The 21,065-nt window shown below is 42.9% G+C and overlaps 1 long non-coding RNA gene across 1 annotated transcript in view; it reads right to left on the bottom strand.

Moving 5' to 3' along the window:
- LOC116812700 (uncharacterized) overlaps positions 1–8,932 on the bottom strand; it is a 162,003-nt gene extending 153,071 nt beyond the window's left edge. The window contains exons 1-2 of the long non-coding RNA XR_004370755.1: positions 8,883–8,932; positions 7,726–7,838 (exon numbers count right to left, since the gene is read on the bottom strand). This is a non-coding gene — a long non-coding RNA (uncharacterized LOC116812700). The remainder of the gene's footprint in view (positions 1–7,725; positions 7,839–8,882) is intronic.
- Positions 8,933–21,065: the final 12,133 nt, after the last annotated feature.

Genomic DNA, 21,065 nt, shown 5'->3' on the forward strand with positions numbered 1-21,065 from the left:
TACCCACATTAGATCTTTAAAAATTGGAGTCAATCCTCTCAAACTCTGCCACTGTCTTATCAATAAAGTTTATGGAATATTCTAAATCCTTTGTTGTCATTTCAACAATATTTACACCGTCTTCACCAAGAATAGGTTCTGTCTCAGGAAACCACTTTCTTTGCTCATCCATAAGAAGTAACTCCTCATTCATTCAAGTTTTGTCATAAGGTTGTAGCAAACCATCACTTCTTCAGGCTCCACTTCTAATTCTAGTTCTCTAAATCATTCTACCACGTCTGCAGTTACTTTCTCCAGTAAAGTTTTCAGCCCGTCAAAGTCATCCATGAGCGTTGGAATCAACTTCTTCCAAACTCTCATTAACATTGATATTTTTGATCACCTCCCATGAATCATGAATGTTCTTAATGGCATCTAGACTGGTGAATTCTTTTCAGAAGGTTTTTAATGGACTTTGCCCAGATCCAAAAGAGGATTCGCTATCTGTGGCAGCTATAGCCTTATAAAATGTATTTCTTAAATACTAAGACTTGGCCGGGCGTGGTGGCTCACTCCTGTAATCCCAGCACTTTGGGAGGCCGAGGCGGGTGGATCACGAGGTCCGGAGATCAAGACCATCCTGGCTAACATGGTGAAACCCCGTCTCTATTAAAAATATTTAAAAATTAGCCAGGCGTGGTGGCGGGTGCCTGTAGTCCCAGCTACTCTGGAGGCTGAGGCAGGAGAATGGCGTGAACCCGGGAGGCGGAGTTTGCAGTGAGCCGAGATCGCGCCACTGCACTCCAGCCTGGGCGACAGAGGGAGACTCCGTCTCAAAAAAATAAATACTAAGACTTAAAAGTCAATTACTTCTTAATCTGTGGGCTGCAGAATGAATGTTTTGCTGAAGAGCATGAAAACAACATTAATCTTTACGTACATCTTCATCAGAGCTCTTGGATGAGCAGGTGCATTGTCAAGGAGTAATATTTTGAAAGGAATCTTTTTTTTTTTTCTTTTTGAGACAGAGTCTCACTCCATCACCCAGGCTGGAGTGCAGTGGCACGATCTCAGCTCACTGCAACCTTTACCTCCTGAGTTCAAGCGATTCTTGTGCCTCAGGCTCCCAAGTAGCTAGAATTACAGGCATGCACTACCACACCCAGCTAATTTTTTTATTTTTAGTAGAGATGGAATTTTGCCATATTGGCTAGGCTGCTCTTGAACTGCTGACCTCAAGTGATCTGCCCACCTCAGCCTCCCAAAATGCTGGGATTACAGGCATGAGCCCCCACACCCAGCCAGGAATCTTTTTTTTTTTTCTATGCAATGGGTCTCAACAGCAGGTTTAAAATATACATCAAACTATGATGTAAACAGATGTGTTTTTTATCCAGGCTTTGTTGTTCCATTTATAAAGCACAGGCAGAGTAGATTTAGACTAATTCTTAAGGGCCCTGGAATTTTTGGAATGGTAAATGAGTGTTGGTTTTAACTTAAAGTCACTAGATGCCTTAGCCCCTGACAAGAGAATCAGCCTGTCTTTGAAGCTTTGAAGCCAGGAATTGACTTCTCTTCTCTAGCTATGAAAGTCCTACATGACATCTTCCTCCAATATAAGACTGTTCTGTCTACATTGAAAACCTGTTTTTTAGTGTAGCCACCTTCATCAATGATCTTAGCAGGGTCTTCTGGATAACTTGCTGCAGCTTCTTGCTGCAGCTTCTTGCTGCACTTGCTGCTGCTTCACCTTGCACTATGTTATAGAGTCAGTTTCTTTCCTTAAACCTTATAAATAAATATCTGCTAGGTTCACATTTGTCTTCTGCAGCTTCTTCACCTCTCTCAGCCTTCACAGATTTGAAGAGAGTTAGGGCTTTGCTCTGGATTAGGCTTTGGCTTAAGGGAAGGATGTGGCTGCTTTGATCTTCTGTGTAGACCACTAAAACTTTCTCCATATCAGCAATTAGGTTGTTTTGCTTTCTTGCCATTTTTGTGTTCTCTGGAGTAGCACTTTTAATTTCTTCAAGAATTTTTTCTTTGCACTCACAACTAGGCTGTTTGGCACAAGAGGCATTCTTTTCTGCCTATCTTGGCTTTTGACATGCCTTCCTTACTAAGTTTAGTCATTTCTAGCTTGTGATTTAAAGTGAGAGATGTGTCACTCTCCTGTCCATTGAACACTTAGAGGCCACTGTAAAATTATTAATTGGTCTAATTTAAATATCCCTGGGTCTCAGGAAATAGAGATGCCTGAAGAGAGGAAGAGAGAAAGGGGAAAAGCCAGTCAGTGGAGCAGTCAGAACACACACATTTATGGATTAAACTTGTCATCTTAAATGGGCACTGTTCGTGGTGCCCCCAAACAATTACAATAGTAACATCAAAGATCCCTGATCATAGATATAATAATAATGAGAAAGTTAGAAATATTTCAAGAATTACCAAAATGTGACAGAGACATGAAGTTAGCACATGGCACATGCTGGCAGAAGAATAGTGCCAATAGACTTGCTGGACATAGGGTTGCCACAAACTTCCAGCTTATTTTTAAAAATGCAATTATCTGTGAGGCACCACAAGTGCAGCACAATAAAGCGAGGTATGCCCATGTTCCTCAGTTTCTTCCCAGCCCTTCTGAACTGAAGATTCATTTGAACAGTCTGTCAGAGGCCACCTTAAAATTAGCTGAGGGCACCACATCCTGCAGTCCAACTCAAGATCCTAGGAAATTCTTCATCAGCTGAAGCTCTAAGTCCCAGGCCCCTGCCAGGTAGAAGAGTGTTTCACACACTCTTCTTATGGGTATTATCATCTAGTCTGGGAGTGTGAACAGGTGCTGAGTGAATGAACTGGGAAAGAAAATCCTCACCTAGTTTTACAGGATCCTCGCCAGGCATCCAATAGCAGGACCAGGGACAGGCTTTCCAGTGATTCTTAGAGAAGGGTAACTCACTCCGGGAGGAGGGAGGCATGCTTGGAGCCCACTGGCCTTCTTTCAATTTGTTGCCGTCTTTGCTCTTGCTCGTCTCTCTTTCTGGAATATCTGGAATGTCCCACCTTCAGCTAGTTTTTACCCCTTATTTATCCCTTCAATTCCAGCCTAAGCATTCTCTCAGGGAATCTTCCCTGACCACCCAGTCTGAGACAAGCTGCTTTCCAGTACTGTGTTTCTTTATTTCAGAAACTGAAATACTCAGTTTACAAATATGAAAAACTGAGTTTACAAATATGCATTCATCAACGTAATTCTCTGATATCTGTCTCCTCTACTATAACGTAAGCTCCGTAAGAACAAGCAGCTGTTTGTTCTTGCCCAATATCTCGCACAATGCCGGATGTATACAGACTTAACAAATACTTGTTGAATGAAAAAATGAGCTCAGAGAGACAGAGAAGAAAGTGCCTAGATCACCCTGAAACTGCACAGAGTTGACAGATATTCTGAGATTGAATGCACCACCATCCTGGCCCCAGGATTTTGAAGCTGAAGTGATAATTGTTGTTACTCGTTCCCCGCTCCAACTAGCAGGAAGCCCAAGCACTGCCTCAATGACTGCCATCTAGACACTACCCATTCGCTCATCCCCAAGATGCATGTTGAAATATTTATAACTTAATATCCAAAGGGCCAGGGAATCCTTAGAAGAACTATCTAAAGATGAATAAAAATCCATTGTAAAATGCTATAAACCAAGTAACCCGGGCCATATGACATAACATGCCTACCTTAGAGAACGTCAAAGTAGACTATTAATGTGGAACAAAGGACTCCAACAATGCTAGCACTGCACATTCTGATCTTTCCCAGACATCCAACAAAGAAACAAGATGCCTGCAAACACTAAAACTTCCTAAAACATTTTCATATTAGTATTAATAACAGATGAAGTGCTGTGCCAGAGGAAACACTTGATTCTCAGAACTCTTGAAATGATGGCTGGATTGTGTCATTCATCGATAGCATAGCAAACCACAAAAGAGATAAAAAATTACCAAAGAATGAAAATAATACATATTGCAAGATAAATACACATGGAATAATCTGTATAGAGCCTGAAGGGTACTTAACACCCACCATTTAGCCATTCCTTCTAGCCACTGTTTTTGGCAGGGTAGTAAAATGTACTGGGCATTTTTGTGATTGACAGTCACATGGCTCTGCTGTTCTGATAGAAACTTTGAAAAGATATTTTAGAAAGGAGGTGGATACTATGATGAAAGAGCACAGGTTTGGAATTATAATGAACTGGACTTTCATTATAATTTCAATTTCAGCTCTGCTGCTTACCGGTGCTGTGCTATTAGGCCTCCATTTCCTCATCTATAAAATGGAAGTGATGTTACTTGCTTCACGGGGTTACAGCAGGAGTTGATTAACTATGACTCTTGAGCCAAATCTGGCCCACCACTTGTTTTTGCAAATGAAGTTTCATTGAAACACAGCCATGTCCATTCATTTTCACGTTGTCTCAAGCTGTTTTCATGCTACAATAGCAGAGTAGTTATGATAGACCATAGGACCCACAAAGCCTAAAATATTACCTGCCTGACCTTAGACAGAAAATGTTTGTCATCCCTTGCTATAGACTACACATGTGTGTTTTTCTGCCTAAAATAACATTTCCCTGTTTCTCCTCACCTAGTTAATATCTTCTCACCCTTCAGAGTCATTTTTTTAGAGCAACTTTCCTTTACCTCCTAGATAAAGTTAAATCTGTTCCTCAATGCGCCCATAGCAACACTTTGGATAAGACTCATCACATTTGTCAATACTGTTCTCCATCTGCCTTCTTAACCAACCTGTTAACTCCATGACAGTAAAGGTGATGTCTGCATTCTATATCCTTTCTTAGAAGATTCCAGTAAGTATTGCAGTTGGTTTCTACACAATTCTACCCCTTCATACTACTACCCCATCTTTGGCACACATTCTTGGCAGTGGTCAAAGTTTTATCTAATACAGAAAAATTCCAGTTCAAATGAAAGGTATTCAAATGGAGAAGCCTTCAAAGTCCCTATTGCAAATTAACAATGGTGGATTGTGGCAATCAGTCAACACTGTCACTGTGAATCTGCTTAAAGGGCTCTTTCTAGGACCTAACCAATGTTACCAACCAATATTTATCAAACATCTACTCTATAGGTACTTTGGTGAATACAAAGAAATATAATCCATCCTGCCATTTTATCCTAGGGCTACATTCTGAATTCAGATCATAAGCCTAAAATTTCATATTGAACTTCTCTTTGGAAAGCAGCATACTAAAGATTAGCAAACCATCTCCCAAAAAGCCCAACACCATCATATTTTTTTTTCATTTAAGAGCAAATTAAAACTTCCATGGTCTGGAATACTATACAGCCATAAAAAAGGATGAGTTCATGTCCTTTGTAGGGACATGGATGAAGCTGGAAACCATCATTCTCAGCAAACTATCACAAGGACAGAAAATCAAACACTACATGTTCTCACTCATAGATGGGAATTGAACAACAAAATCACTTGGACACAGGGTGGGGAACATCACCACACACTGGGGCCTGTTGGGGGCTGGGGGCTGGGGGAGGGATAGCATTAGGTGAAATACCTAATGTAAATGACGAGTTAATCAGTGCAGCAAACCAACATGGCACATATATACCTATGTATCAAACCTGCACGTTGTGCAGATGTACCCTAGAACTTGAAGTATAATAATAAAAAAGAACTTCCATGGTCAAGGACCAGATAAAAAAGCCAGCCTGCTTTTAGGGGGCCCTACATGTGAAAATCTTTAATTTTGAGTGCCAGAATCACGTCCAGTGTGGCAAGGGGGGAGACATGTAATAACTGAGAACAACTCACCAAAAGGAAGATTCACATCATCCATGTGACCCTCACTCTGGGAAAATTTCCACTGATAGAATGAGGAGTGGAACTGTCCACACAACTTAAGTTGCTCAATCAAGTGCTCTCTCTCTCTCTCTCTCTCTCTCTCTGCACCCCGCAAACACATACACAACCAAATGTGCATACTTTAAATAGATTACGTTTCTATGGTATGACTCCAACTCCACTCCACACATCTCTTCCTTCCTCTTCTAGTTAGCTACCAATGCAGAACAAGTTACCCCAAAACTAGAGACTCAAAGCAACACTATTATCACGTTCATGATTTTGTGAGTCCACAATTCAGGAAGAGCTTAGCTGGGGGTTCTGGCTGGAGATCTCTCCAATATTGCAGCTGAATTTTGACTGGGGCTGAAGTTGTCTGAAGGCTCAATAGGGCTGATGTCCAAAATATCTCACTCATATGACTGGTAGTTGATGCTGGCAGTAGGCTGAGAGCTCAGCCAGGACTGTCACTCAGAGCATTCCCACATGGCCTCTCCATGGGGACTGGGGTTCTCTCAGCATGGAAGCTGGATTCTGAGAGAGGAAGTCCGAGAAGCAGTGTCCAAGAGCAAGGGTTCCAATAGACCTGTTAGGAAGCTGCAGGCCTTCTCCTGGCCAAGCCTCTGAAGTCACACAGGAGCACTCTGCACATCCTACTGAATGCAAGTAAGCAACACCAGCACAAACCCAAGGGGAGGGAAATTAGACCTCACCTCTCAATGGGAGAGAAAATTGTGGCTTTTCTTTTTTTTTTTTTTTGAGACAGAGTCTTGCTCTGTTACCAGGCTGGAGTGCAGTGGCGCCATCTTGGCTCACTGCAACCTCCGCTTCCCGGATTCAAGCAATTGTCCGGCCTCAGCCTCCCAGGTAGCTGGGACTACCGGCGCACACCACCACACCCAGTTAATTTTTGTATTTTTAGTAGAGATGGGGTTTCACCACATTGGCCAGGATGGTCTCGATCTCTTGACCTTGTGATCCGCCCACCTTGGCCTCCCAAAGCACTGGGATTACAGGCGTGAACCACCATGCCCAACCATTTATGGCATCTTTAATCAGCCATCTCCCACATGGATAACGCTCTTCCCACTCTCATCTTTCCCAGGCTCTTAAAATAATTTGTGACCAATTACCCCCCAATACACACACGTAACAAAACCAAATTTATGTATACACCATCATAAAAGGATTTTTGATCAAAAATATCTAAATAATAATGTATCCAAACCAAATTTAGAACTTAGCCAAAACCTCCACACCTGCAATGCCCATGCATGCCCAATTCAGGCCTCAAAAAGAGACCCATGCTACAATTATATCACCAGCTGTAACCAGTTTGTTGCAGGGTACTTAGAAATTTATCTGTAGGTGATGCTGGCTGAATAGTAACAGTAGCATACAGGTCTGTAGAGATGGAATGAATGTGTGTGGAGAGTGTGTTATCATTTTCAAAGTGCTTTCACATTTCACTACCAACAGCAGGCATGAGTCAGAGTCCTCCCAAAAGCATAGCCTGAGATGAGGATTTGGTTACAGAGTTTATTTGGGATGTGATCACAGGGAGCATTGTAAGGCAGAGTAAGACAGGGAATAGAGGCAAACCAATAAGAGCACATCGATGAGCAGCTACCTCTGTGGGCAATTGGAGCTCATTTCCACTGTGTGTCTCTGAGATACTGCATGGAGCACATCTCAGGGTTCCCCACTGAGCGGGGAGGAGGCTGCCCCAACTCCCTCCCCATGTTAGTTGGGGTAACTCATGGTACATTAAATCCTTGGCACTTCCAGTTATTAGTCTGCTCTCACACTGCTGTTAAGAACTGCCCAAGACTGGGTAATTATAAAGAAAAGAGGTTTAATTGACTCACAGTTTCATATGGCTAGGGAATCCTCAGGCAACTTGCAATCACAGTAGAAGGTGAAGGGGAAGCCAGACACCTTCTTCACAAGGCAGCAGGAAGAGAAATGAACGCAGGAGGAACTACCAAACAAAAAACCATCAGGTGCAATGAGAATTCACTCAGTATCACGAAAACAGCATGGGGGAAACTGGCCCCCCATGATTCAATTACCTCCACCTGGTCTCTCCTTTGACGCCTGGGGATTATGGGGATTTGGGGTGGGGACACAGCCAAACCGTATCACCCAGCCTTGCAGCCTGCCATACACATACACTGAGCACCCTCCCAAGGCAAGGCCCCCCCACTCCCGCCGCCACAGAAGAAATACACAGATAGCTGTCAGTGTACAGACAGTGGGATGAGGGGTGGAGGGACACCCACAGTGTCTGCTATGCTGTGTTAAGAATTCTGAACCTTATCTTTATTAATTCCCACAACAGTTCTGTTATTATATGTTGTTGCCATCTCCATTTCACAACTGAGGCTCAAAGAGACTAATTAACTTGTCCAAAGCCACACAGCAGATACTGGTTAGCCTAATTCCACCCTCTATACTAAGCTGCATCTGAAAGCCCAGAGAGAGTAAGTGACTTGCGTGGAGCCACCCCATACCCATCCACACCACAATCAGAAATAAAAAGCATCATGACCTCCAGCTTGTCACCACACTGTGTCTTTTGGTCGTCTCACACTGAGCTCCATGCCCTCCAAATGCAATGTCGTGAATAGCTTAACCAAAAACTTTTACATGTTTTTTGACTCAGCAAAGCAGACAATACATGCTGTAAGTCAAAACACGTGTCATCTGTACTATACATTAAGAATTGGGGCTGCTTTTGGTACCCCCAGCTGCATGGAAACAACCCAGAAGGAATCTCCTCAGCAGAATTAGAATGTGCTTTGGTATATCTCCTAATGACGAGTTAATGGGTGCAGTGCACCAACATGGCACATGTATACATATGTAACAAACCTGCACGTTGTGCACATGTACCCTAAAACTTAAAATATAATAATAAAAAAAAGAATGTGCTTTGGATGCAGAGAAGAGAAGGGTTACAGAGCACAGATTCAGCCAAGTAGAGGTATCTCGAGGGCTTTGCCTTTCCTGGAATTCTACTTACAAGTTGTAGTACTGGCTCCACACAATGGAACTGCAACCGAAACAGAATTTCTAAGCAGCAGCCTGAGTCAGGGGGATGAATGTTCACTAAGACAAGGCTGGACCCTGGGCAGGGACTGGCATGGAGCTGTTGGGGGTTGTACAAGAGAGTCTTGCTGGACCAGAACAAAGTTGAGCAGTTGTAAAACGAATGAGTAAACAGCGGTGGAAAAGAACTAACATTTTTTATGCAGTGACTAAGTATTCAGTCAACTCCCCTGGACAGACTTCATATCACACCCAATGTAAAGGTGAGACTGTGATGATGAGTCATTTGAATGGGTCACACAGCTAGTAGGATCGGAGTTTAGGTTTAACCCTTCCCAGTGTGCCAGACTCCAAAATTCATTCCATTAGGCCTCATGACCTCCTTCATGTGTTTAACGAGCTCCTACTGTATACTAGATTAAGTAAGCCACACAGTGCATGCCTAGCAGATAGGACAGCACCTTGTTAAATGTTTGTACTCTGGGACTAGCACAGTGCCTGGCCCTGGGAAAATTCCTTTGGGGTGGGCCAGGATTTCATAGGGGAACAAAACCTGCACGCAAAGGGAGATGTATGTAACTGTCATTGGAATGTTTTGTACAAAGGGTTTCCAGGCATGAGTAATCACGTAGGGGCTTCCACAGAGAAGCTGGATCTGAAAGGAGGTACGGCAATTGCTCTGCTAAGGAGAGAGGAACTCTCAGTAGAGGGACAGAGACCCATACTCAGGAACGGGCATGACATAGGAGACAGCAAGCAGACGGACACATTTGGCTAGAGTTTGTGGTTTGCGTAAAAGAGAAGCAGGAGAGAAATGTAGAAAGGTTAGCTTTGCTTGTACCTATCCTTGAGTGTCAGGTCATAGACTTTGGAAGTTTTAGGAAATAACAATGAAATTGAACAGATGCTTCATGTGTGCTAGACACTGTTCTCATAATCTACAGCAGGATTTCTCAGCCTGGACACGACTGACCTTTTCAGCCAGATAATTCTTTTTTTGTGGAGCCCTGGGCATTTTGGAATGTTTGGTAGCATCCCCGGCCTCTGCCCACTAGATGCCAATAGAACCTTTCCCCCAGCTATGACAACCAAAGCTGTCTCCTGACATTGCTAAATATCCGCTAGAAGACAATATCACTCCTGGTTGAAAGCCACTGCTCTGCATATATTCAGTCATTCCATTTTTATGACTCTGTAAGGTAGTTACTATTAACTCTATTTTACAAGTGTGGAAACTGAGGCATGGAGCAGCTATGTAATGTGCACAGGTTCAATGGGCTTATACGCAGCACAGTCAAGAAACTCTGCCAGGACCGATTAATTTAGAGCCCATGACCTTCCTCACTATGCTGTGTTTAACATGGCAAAATATTACATTTTAAAAGTGCTGCTGGGCACGTTGGTTCACGATTGTAATCCCAGCATTTTGGGAGGCCGAGGTGGGCAGATCATGAGGTCAGGAGTTTGAGACCAGCCTGGCCAACATTGTGAAACCCTGTCTCTACTAAAAATACAAAAATTAGCAAGACGTGGTGGCACGCACCTGTAATCCCAGCTACTCCGGAGGCTAAGGCAGGAGAATTGCTTAAACCCAGGGGGCTGAGGTTGCAGTGAGCCAAGATCCCGCCACTGCACTCCAGCCTGGGTGACAAAGCAAGGCTCCATCTCGAGAAAAAAAAAAAAAAGTGCAAAATGCAGTAAGCCCTGGGCTTACAATTATGTAAAATTTGTATGAAGTTGCATGAGAACCGGTGACGGTGCACAAAAACATCGTCATCATCAGCATCAAAGGTTTAAATCAGAGAGGTCGAATTATGGGAGTTTCATTTTTTCTTTAATGGTGTTAAAAGTCGTATTTTTTAAATATAAAAATATACACTTTAAATTTTTTAAATGTATTTTTAAATATAAGTGAAACATTTGATGGACCCTAGGCAATACCACTAACCTTATTTCTCCACCCGTTTTCAAGATTAATTGGCTAAAATCAGTTTGCTGCCACTCATTCTTTTGAGACTCAGCTCAGGCATTACCTCCTCCTGCAGGAAGTCCTCTCTAGCTACTCCACTTCTACCTCTGGAGTGGCTTCATGTGCTCATTCTTACTGCAGTCAGAATAGCATCCTAATTTCCTTAATTTCCCTAACACCCTAATTTCTTTTTTTTCTTTTTCCTTATTATACTTTAAGTTCTGGGACACATGTGCAGAACATGCAGGTTTGTTACATAGGTATACGTGTGGCATGGTGGTTTGCTGCACCCATCAACCTGTCATCGACATTAGGTATTTCTCCTAATGCTATGCCCCCCCAGCCCCCTGCCCCTCAACAGTCCCCACTGTGTGATGTTTCCCTCCCTGTGTCCATGTGTTCTCATTGTTCAACTCCCAGCACCCTAATTATTTCTTACTCACTATGCCTTTCTCCCACAAAACTGTGAGTTCTTTAATGCTAGAAAAAAATTCTTTCAATGATTTAATCTCCAACTACCAACATGTCTGGCATAACAGTGAATGTGCTTGAATGAATGTTTGTCAAATGAATAAGCAAGCACAGTTTTGAGGAGTCCAGGGTGACAGGCCCAATCCACTGGACAGCACAGTCACTGAGCTCTGCTCCCACGCCGTGGCTGAGCCTCACACTCCAGCCTGAGGACAAAGCTCAATGAGTACCAGGAACACAGGTGACACAGGGAAGGAGAATGGAGAGGTGTCGATATCTTTCTCCCAACAGCCCTGCATGGCCTCTCATTCCATTAGATTCCACACGTCTGCCTTTGGATAGTGTATTAGTCCATTGCACTGCTATAAAGAACTACCTGAGACCGGGTAATTTATAAAGAAAAGAAGTTTAATTGACTCACAGTTCCACAAGGCTGGGGAGGCCTCACGAAGCTTACAATCATGGCAGAAGACAAGGAAAAGCAAGCACCGTCTTCACAAGACGTCAGGAGAGAGTGAGCGAGGGGGAAGCTGCCAAACACGTTTAAACCATCAGATCTCATGAGAACTCACTCACTATCACGAGAACAGCATGGGGGGAAAGGCTCCCATGATCCAATCACCTCCCACCACGTCCCCGCCTCAACACATGGGGGTTACAATTCAAGAGGAGAGATTGGGTGGGGACACAGAGCCAAACCATATCAGATAGAAACAGAGAAAAAGCAAAAAAGTGAGACTAAAAGGGGAAAAAAAATTCAACCCTTTGCTTAATACAATACCTGTGTCTGTGAGGCCCTCTTTAAACATTCAGAGCAGTATGTCCTGTGTCTCTAATGGGGGGCACGTCAAGGTCAAGAAGTGGGCTGTTCCCAATTAAACAGCAACAAACTCTAAAATCAAGTTCTACAGTGACAGATTCTATTTCTCAAACAATAATAATTGATATATAAGTAACAGCTCCTTTTTATCAAATATATAATTCCCCAAATAATTACACTCTTTGTCTTTAATCCTCACAACAACCCTATTATTATCCCAGTGTCAGGCATCCGTCTGTCTCAGTTCCTTTATCTATCAAATTGGGATAACAGTGACTGCTTCGTAGATCTCCACAACCATTAAACGAATTTATCCATATAAAGAGCTTAGAACAGTGTCCAGCATATAATAAGCACTCCCTAAATGGTAATTATTATTGTCTCCTATTTACAGATCAGGAAACTAACACAATTGGGATTCACACCTCTCTCTATCTTTGTCTGCCACTCTTCCCCCAGAATGATTTACCCATCAGGTTAAGTATCAAAAGGGAAACTAGCAAAGGATTGTGTCCAAGGCAGCTGGCTTCAGGGCCCACCTGGATCCCACGGACAGAACTAGATTAACTGCTGGACACCCTTGACTCCCGTCCCCTGTGCTTTGGTGCCCTCTGCTGGTCTGAAAACTCCACTGTTGGGAATTGGTGCGTGCATGGGGGCAGGAAGGAGAATGAACCAGTGTCCATCTGCATTTTGCAATAAAACTGCCCTATACCTAGGTCCATCCAAGCCTTGTTTTCTTATTTTGTATATAAAGGAACAGGAATGGCAGAGTTTCTGAGACTAAGTGAAACAAAACTTTTAAGGGAAGAATATGAAAAAGTCAAAAAGAACTTGTGTTTACTGGCAGCCTGCTATAAGCAGGGGAATGTCGTATATAGTTTCTCATTTAATCCAATTTAGGCTGGCAGGGCAGCGGTGTAAGCAAAAGAGCAGCAGACTATGAGGCAGAAGAGGAGTGGGGATCTGGAGTACAGAAAGGGTGGTCATTACATGCAGGAGTGCAGGCACACCTATTTTGATATACTAATAAGTAGGTTCATGACTTTTTAGGAACATCTGTGTTCTAATATGACTTATGTTTGAAGTTTCCCAGCGAAATGCCTGGAGGGTTCTCAACAAGGTCAGAGGAGCATTCTAACAGAAGAGGAATTCACATCCATTATTTGAGAGTCCACCGTGGGGCAGGCACTTCACAGACGATATTTCATTTAAGACAATAAGGAGGAATTTTCATTGCCATTTTGTAAAGTTCTGAGGAGCTTGATAACTTGCCCTCGATCACACAGCCGGTGCATGGCAAAGCTGAGCTCCCCTGCACGCCTCACCTCACTCACTTCTCGCACGTGGAATGCTTCTCTCTCAGTGGGTACAGGCACACTGGACCTCAGAATTCCTGGCCACGCTAGGGAGGGAGCAAATGCTGACCCACACTGTCGGTGTCTCTGAACCAGACAACACTCTCTCAGCTCCTAAGAGGCAGCCTTCACTGCTGCCAGTCAAAGGGAAAGAGAAGAACACATCTTAGAAGGGGAAAAGCTTGATTCCGAAGATGAAATCAGATTGGCTTTCCTGGGGTGACTCGGTTGCTCTGAATCATCCAGTGAAAACAAGCACTTTGCCATCTGGTAATTACCTTGGGGCCGAGGTGTCAATCCCTTCTCCTTTATCCTGCCCTCCGTAGGAAAACTCTAGCCCCTGGGTGGTCCAGATGGTCAGAGGCCTTTGCACAATGAACAGAGGCCGCTGCTCCATATGTGACTCCTTTGCCACGGAAGTCCTCCCATGAAAAACTACAAGCAGGAAGATTTCCCTTCTTGTAAATGCCTCATTAGAGAGTCAGCAACTTCTGGGAAGGAACTATCTGTGCCCTATCCCCCACCTCCGTCTCCTTTCAATTAAGGAGTCCAAAGTTCTGTGCTTCCGACCACTATGTTCATGCCTGCATAGGAGCCTCACAGAACTATCACCCTCACCAGAAAAAAGAGAGAATCTGTTAATAACAGGCTTTGTCCTGTCTCAGCGGTTTCTACCCTTCCTCCATTCCCTCTTGACCCCTGACAGTAGCTGTGCAGAGAAACACCCTCTTGCTGGATTTAATACAGCAACCCAGGGATCTCCAACTCACTCCCACACCAAAGAGTCCCCAACAGCCCTTGAGAGGGGTGAAATCCATTAGAAGAGGCCAGAATTCACCACTAAGACAGAGTTTGATTACCCTGATTCTTCAAATCCCATAGCAGCTGGTACTTCTTTTTTTGTTTTTGTTTTTGTTTTTTTTTTTGGTTGTTGTTGTTTGTTTGTTTTTGAGACGGAGTCTCACTCTGTCACCCAGACTGGAGTGCAGTGGCACAATCTCGGCAACCTCCGCCTCCCAGGTTCCAGCAATTCTCCCACCTCAGACCCCAAAGTAGCTGGGATTACAGGCGCATGCCACCATGCCCAGCTAATATTTTGTATTTTAGTAGAGACAGGATTTCCCATGTTGGCCAGGCTGGTCTCAAACTACTGAGCTCAGGTAATCTGACCGTGCTGACCTCCCAAAGTGCTGAAATTGCAGGCATGAGCCACTGTGCCCAGCCAGCAGCTGGTACTTCTAACATGCTCCTCGGAAGTCGTAGACAGCCTCCTGCTGATTGCTTTGTCCCAAACTTCTTTCTACTCACATCGAAAATTGAGAGACAACATAATACAGTGAAAGGTAGAACAGAGTAATATTTAAGGGCCTCAGTTAGACAGGGGTTCATACCTGTCTTGGGTATGACTTGGGATAGTCACCTAACCTTTCTGAGCCTGTTTCTACTCTATGTAAAATAAATACATAAAAGTAACTATGTAAAATATTTTATTACGATTATTTACCCATTGATGTATTTTCATGGCCAATAATAAGTATTTAATAAAATTTTGGCTAGTACATTAATATTGATATTGATATTAACATTGATTTTGTTGTTCATATATATAGATGTTAATATTACAAGGTCAAAGCAGTAGTCATATATGCCTCGGAGCCCAAAATATACAGTTGATCATCCATAGTAGGGACTTGAAACTTGCCCAGTATTGACATGTGTGGTCAGATGACTCTTTGTTGTATGGGGTTGTCCTGGGTATTACAGGATACTTAGCAGCATCCCTAGTCTCTACCCACTAGATACCCAACAGTACCTTCCCTCCAACTGCAACAACCAAAAATGTCTCTTGACATTGCCAAATATCTCCTGCAGGGTGGCAAATTGCCCATCATTGAGGACCCCTGCTCTACCATATCCTATGCCAGTCACTCAACTTCTTAACTTTAACTTTCTTCAGTGGCAAAGCAAAAAAAAAAAAAAAATCTATCAATCAAATGACTACTAAGTGACAGATAATTTTAATGTTAGCTCATTTCATTCCCCACAATACTGTGTGCTATGCCCACTTACAGAGGAAGAAAATAAGAAATCCAAGCCCACCTCATTGCAGAGGTGACTAGCAGTGAGTGAAGGCCAGGGAGTGTGACACCGCCTGAGAAAAGAGAGGACAGAGGCTCATTCACAGGTTAAAGAGAAGCCAGAACAAAAGTGAAGGCCAAGACTCACAGAAAACAAACAAGAGAGAATGACTGTGATGAAACTAAGAGATGAGACCAAAGGGTCTAGGCCTAACCTTAGTGCTTTAATGCAGGGTAAGAGGTCTGCAGGCTCTGGCCAGAAGCCAAGCCGGAGAAGCAAGTGACCAGCCCTGGGGTTTTGAGGGGTTGTTTAAACCTGAAACTGCAGAGTCGCATCTTCACCCCCACAAAACGGATCTTTCTGGGTCAACAAAGATGTGCATGGTCAGCTGGAGAAAAAAAAAACAAGGTAGGAACTGAGCATAAATGTCAGATGAATGCTAGTGACCTTCCAAGAGAACTCTAGATCTAAGCCAGGTACCAATGGTTTGCCTGTTTGTATGGTGTTTTCACCCTGAAATCTGTTCTGCTGGAATAAAGCAGGTTGTAAACACTAGCTTATTCACTAAGACTGTTATTATTAGATGACTCACCAAGCAGGAAAGAGAGAGAGGAGGAAACGACCAGTGTGACTGTCTGAGGAGGAAAGCCCTGCTCCCTGAGCTCAGGGGAGAACGGAGATGAAAGCAGGGATGCTTCGTGCTGGTTGACTCACAGCTTCTTGAGCGCTAAGCAGAGCCAACTGTGGGACTGTTTGGGAATCGGGGCTCAGATGGAATAGTTCTGGGGCCCGGGTCTGCAATCGACTAGCTGGCAACCCTGGGTGGATCATTTTTCTCCTCTGAGCTGCAATTTATCTGTCGAAGCCAAGTAACAGCACCTGTCTTGAGTAGCTGGTTAAGTAGCTAAGGTGTTAAGGAGAGAGTTGTGTGGAAAGCTACTTTCGGTTGAAGAAAAGAGTCTTGGGGGCCTTCCTCTATCATTAAAACAATAAGACTGGGACTCATGGGCCCGGCTTCCAGAGTCCAAACTAAGAAAGAACCAACTGGCCAACTACTCCATCTGATGAGAACCCACATACACAAATTCTCTTACTGTCTTCTGGTTCTGAGAAAGTCCCTCTATCCCGTTGGTTTCTTGGAAATTCATAGTCCCAGAACAGTTGCTTAAGTACAATTCTGTATTAAAGGAAGAAATAAATCGTAATTATAACTCAACACTCAATCCTTTCATGCCTTGCAAATCGCGCTGCTGTCCAGTTTTAGTCTCCCCACCCCTGGCCAAAGACATAGACACAGCAGGGGCTTCCACCAGCCTCACCAATATGCACTTTTAGGGACAGAGGAGAAAAACCAGTCTTCCCCTGGATCCAGGAAATAGATCCAAATACATTTTCAAACATGGTGTATAGAAAAATATGGTGTATTTGGTTACGCACATCCCCCTTCCATCTCTGAATCCAGGAGTAGCCACAGGGGACATTTTATCCGTATGTTTCTCATCCATTCAAATGTAACTCACTAAAGCACTGCTAAGAAGTCGAAGGCCAAGACGAGTTTGCGTGCTATATCATTTATTAATTTTGCTTTTACCCCAGAAGCAGTAAATCATATTTTCCTGAGAGCAAGCGATGTCAACCCTCAAAATATTTACACTTGAGCCAAGCACAGAACTTCCACGCTGTACCATGGTTGACTCTTGCAGAAACACACACCCCAGCTGTGGGAGGGCAGGATTCTCTACTGAATAGCTTGAAATAAGCATATCCAAAAATTATGGTGGAATTTTACAGCTAAAAAAAGTATTATTTCCACAAAACATACAAAGTACAGAACATAAAATGTGACAATATCTTTTTGATTGTTGGAAATATACAGAAGATGCCATGATTCTCAAGTAGTTGGAGGAAATACATCTGAGTTGTTATGGAGTGTAACGTGTTTATGTTGATCACAAGAGGAGTTGAAATTTGGAAAAACCTGCTATAAGAGAGAAATATTACCTCTGTCTTGCTTTAGAAATTTTGAATATGTTTGATATTGATTTGTTTGTTTTCTGTTTCTTATTTTCATAGTTAAATCTGTTTGAATTAAAAGTGGAAAAATACTGATCCAAAAGTTTACCGTTTTTAGCTAGTCAGTTTGAATGTCTTCCTATTTCTGCCTTTGCCATTTTGTAATAGTCTGATATCAGATTGACCTTTAATCTCTGCTTAAGTATCAGTTTTCTGTCTCTTCCTTAAAACTGAATGTCTTGGTTGGTAAAAGAAAAAGAACATGAGCTTTGGAGCCAAGGAGAAGGATTCAAATTCAGCTTGAACACTCCCTAGCTTAGACAAGTTGTTCCATCTTTTGAAACCTCAGCTGCTCTATTTGTCTAGTCCTTATCACCCTCTATCTTGCTTCTAGTGCTAGAAACTCTTTCCACTTCTTATTACCCCTAACCATAAAGCTTCCCAATAAAAGAGGTAGATTAACCTGAAAATAGGTCAGAACAAAGGTTTGAGGGAAGGGCAATGAGCACAGACCTAATAGATCCAGGACATAAAAGCCAAAGTTCCCCAGTTTTACATGGTCTCTCCCAGAGTTGATGCCTCTTAGGTTGTCCCTGCAGTGGCTTATTAAATAAGAGGAAACCAGGAAGCAAAAAACAAACAAACAAAAAAATCCTATCTTGGAGTAGTAGACAAAATAATCACACACACATACAAATACACGCAGATGTCCGTGTTGTAATCCCCAGATCCTGTAAATAGGCTACTTTACGTGGCAAAAGGAATTTGCAACTGTGATTGAGAATCCTACATAAAGTGATTATCCTGGATTATCCACCTGGGTCCAATGTAAACAGAAGGGCCCTTATAAGTAAATGAGGGAGGAAGGGGAGTGAGAGATTTGAAGATATGCTATTGCTAGCTTTGAGGACGGAGAAATGGTCACCAGCCAAGGAATGCAAGTTACCTGAAGAAGTTGAAAAAAGCAAGAAAATGGATTCTGCCTTAGAACCTCTAGACAGAACACAGCCCTTCCAACACCTCGACTTTAGCTCCATGAGACTCGTTTTGGACTTCTGACCTCAAAAGCTGTAAAACAACTGTTGTTTTAAGTCACTAAGTTTGTATTAATAGTAACGTGTTACAGCAGCGGTGGGATACTAACGTTGGTACTGAAAGCTGCATGCTGGGTGGTCAAGCTACATTGCATACGCATTCACCAACAGTATAGGGGTATCAGAGGGAGCAGAGAAGCCTAAAGACTCTGTCTGCCATGAGAAAAGCCTTCGAGGTAGGACCTGACAACCTCTTCCCAATCTGGGTTCCTCTCTGTGTTAGTTATCTATCGCTGCATATCAATTTGCCCCCAAAACATAGCAGCTTAAGCCAGTACACATTCATCATCATGCATTGTCTGTGGGCCAGGAATCTCATCTGCATCAGGGCTTCTCTCAAACTGCAGTGAAAGTGTCCACTGAGCAGAGTCATCTGAAGATTCGACTGGGAAGCATCTACTTTCAAACTTATTCAGTGATTATTGGCAGGATTCAGTTCCTCCTGGGCTGTTGAATTGGCTGCCTCAGTTTTCAGCTGACTGTTGGCCAGAGGCCACTCCTAGCTTTTTGTCACTTGGGCCTCTGCAATATCATAGCCTGCTTTATCAAAGCAAGCAAGAGTAAGCAAGAGTGAGAATTTGCCAGCAAAACACAAGTCACTGTCTTTTTTAACCTAATCACAGAAGTAACACCCAAGACCTTTACTGTATTCTGTTTAGTAGAAGTAAATCACTGGTGACACCAACAATCAATGGGAGGGGATCACAGAAGGGCATAAATACCCAAAGATAAGCATCACTGAGACCATCATGAAGCCTGCCTACCGCACCTTGGTTCTGGGGAAGCAAGCCTGACCACACTGCCCAGTTCCCCTTTGGCGGCCATTTGACCGACTTCTAAACAATATAACATAAACAGATTAACGTACAACATTTCCAGAGTCCTTTTGTCCCCTGCCACTAGCAAGATGCAGACAGGCATGATGACCTTGGAAGCCATGTGTTGAAAATGGCTGTTTTCTTTTTTTTTTAATAAATATTAAAAAAAAAGAAAAGAAAAGAACATGGCTGAGCCAGGAGATGGAAGGAGCTTGAACGGCTGAATCAGCAATTGAACCAGGGGTGATGGGAGGGTAGGAGGCAGGGAAAGAAAGGGCATCCCCTGGTCAGAAATATCATTTTGGACCTTGAATCAGGAGGAAAAAAAAAACACTTTCTATTGTGTCTGAGCCACACAAGTTTGGAGGTGGTTGACTCTAGTTCAATATTACCTAATATATGGCTCCAGAAGGCTATGAAGTAGAAAGGGCCATAAGGGATGAAGGAGTTGCATCATGCAGAATTGCAGACAGAGTCAGCATGATCCACATGGTCAAGGGCTGTGCTGCAGGCAGTGAACTTCTCCCAAGGATACACATGCAGAATCTACACATAGCCTTTATCCAAATATTTAGAAAAAAATATATCCAACAAAACTACATAAAATGGTTAGTGTGAATGTATTTCTTACGGAAAATGATGATGGGCAGAGTTTGTCATCCGACATAGAAAGAATTCCATCCAATATGTAGAAACGGTACACAGAACACATGTACAATACATACAACATAGAGGTAAATTCTATTCAATATAGAACAGAAAATAGTAACACCCAATGCAGAGAAAAGCAAGATATTGAAGACAAAGTAAGAGAAAATAAAATCCAGGAAGTCAGAGAAATCATGGAGAAGGTTTCAGATTGTTACCAGCCATAAAAGTGGGGTTTGAATCAATTTCAACTAAATCTCCAAGGGACAACATTGTCCTAAACCGCACCTGGGCTTGACGTGACAGAGCTCCAACAGAGGAAAGAGGAACAAGGACAAGGGCTCAGGTTAATTCTAGGAACATGTGCATATACAGCCATCTGTGCTTAAGAAATGAGAAATATGGTCATAAGACTTGGCCCAGATTGACCCAGGGTGATGACTTCTTAAGTGTCCCTCCTGAAAAGTTCAGTGAATGAGCTTAAGATTAATAATCACGGAGTAAAGAGAGAACCTCAGTGGACAGGGTTCATTCCAGGAAAAGTCCCTCAAGAATATATCAGCTCTTGACTGATTGACTCTGGTCCATCAATAGCTTTATTCATCTTAGCAACAATTTTGAACAGCATAAAACTTGACCATGTCATTCATCATCTTATAATCTCTGGCAAATACAAATGTCATATCATACTTCAATCCTCTGTTTCACCTGAATTGTCACCTCATAACTTCTGGCTGATCCTCAAATTGAAACAGACCATGAAAAGAAAGACATCTGACACCCCAGAAACCATCAGATCCAACCAACAGACTGTTTGAAGGCAACTTCAAAAGATGAGTTTCAGATATTTTTCAACAAGCCGTGCTGACATGGCCATTGTGTAGGGT

This window comes from Hylobates moloch, unplaced genomic scaffold, assembly GCF_009828535.3.
Source record: "Hylobates moloch isolate HMO894 unplaced genomic scaffold, HMol_V3 SCAFFOLD_9, whole genome shotgun sequence".
Taxonomy (NCBI): Eukaryota; Metazoa; Chordata; class Mammalia; order Primates; family Hylobatidae; genus Hylobates; species Hylobates moloch.